This window comes from Otolemur garnettii, unplaced genomic scaffold (assembly GCF_000181295.1).
Source record: "Otolemur garnettii isolate 467f Iridium unplaced genomic scaffold, OtoGar3 scaffold00006, whole genome shotgun sequence".
In the NCBI taxonomy this organism is placed as follows: Eukaryota; Metazoa; Chordata; class Mammalia; order Primates; family Galagidae; genus Otolemur; species Otolemur garnettii.
The window spans coordinates 31,259,089-31,260,423 of NW_003852401.1; the positions used below are offsets into that span (position 1 = coordinate 31,259,089).

At 35.5% G+C, this 1,335-nt stretch overlaps 1 protein-coding gene across 1 annotated transcript in view; it reads left to right on the forward strand.

The window, feature by feature from the left end:
- Window positions 1-218: 218 nt before the first annotated feature.
- LOC100967039 (aldehyde dehydrogenase, cytosolic 2-like) overlaps window positions 219-1,335 on the forward strand; it is a 49,587-nt gene continuing 48,470 nt past the window's right edge. The window contains exon 1 of the mRNA XM_023508989.1: window positions 219-353. The gene's annotated coding sequence lies outside the window, so the exon portion shown is untranslated. The remainder of the gene's footprint in view (window positions 354-1,335) is intronic.

Here is a 1,335-nt window from a genome sequence, read left to right on the forward strand (position 1 = left end):
CTTCCCCAAGCTTTATTTTCTGGAGTTGGAGTAAGTGCATATCTTAGTGAAAGTGTAAATCAATCACTAAGTACTTTAAGTGTGGGTGTGCATGTGCAAAATGTCTTAAATAGGCAATACGTTTTGAAGGGCGAAGGGATTTGCCTCAATTAGGCATTGCGTAATGCTTTGGTGTAAGCTTCTAAGAATTTGCAAACTTGGCTGCATATTTAAATACCTTTTTATCTCCTTCCTCTCTAACCCTATAGATCTTCATAAACAATGAATGGCATGATTCAGTGAGTGGCAAGAAATTTCCTGTCCTTAATCCTGCAACAGAAGAAACAATCTGCCATGTAGAAGAAGGAGATAAGGTGAGTTTTTAAACACTTCTTCTATTTTTATGCCGAATTTCTTGGTTTCTTGCCATTCTGAGCTTGTGAACCCCATTGCAAATTCAAGATGTATCACAAAGATGTGGCTTCTGGGCAGTCTGGGGAAATTTTCTAAGTTGTTCTTGGTACATAAAGACACTTATGAGTTATATCATTAGGACAATGAGCCTGTGCTTCTACATGTTATGGGGGGGGCCATATTATTTTTTCTTGTTTGATTTTCAATTGAAATGGTATCTAGATTTATTATACAGATTACCTAAAAGGGATTAATCATACATCTAAAAATGAGAAAATTCTTTTTTTACATACCATTATTCATTTTAAGTTGCTATATGAAACTCGAAGTTAACATAGGACTTATAGAATAATGTGTTGCCAAGTTATTTTATTAAAAATCACTGAATTTCTGAGGGCGACATAGTGAGACTCTGTCTCCAAAAATCACTGAATTGATATTTAGCAATACCACTAAATTTGAATTTTAAATGACTTAAATTGAATTAAAAAAAATTTTTACTCCCCAGCTAATAATAGTAACAACAGCAACACCCAACTTTTATTGAGTAGTAAATGTTTTCAAATTCTAAATGCTGTTCTAATACTTGAAACAGCCCTATGGGGAAGGTACTATTTTTAGTCATTTTTAGAAATAATGATGCAATGGCAGAGTTGAAAGGCTGAGTCATTTATTCAGGGTCACATCATTAGTAAGTAATAAAATGTGCATTCAAATGTTGGCCTTCCAACCCATAGCTGTGACTGGTAAGGTTACTACTTTACATCCTGATTATTATAAAAATGACATAGGGTAATATTAAATAGCCTCTGGGGTATGGGAAGTGAAAGCCTTCAGAATTTATACCTGAGCACATGCCTAAAAAACCATATGAGTTGGCTCGGCGCCTATAGCTCAACCGGCTAAGGCGCCAGCCACGTACACCTAAGGTGGCGGGTTCGA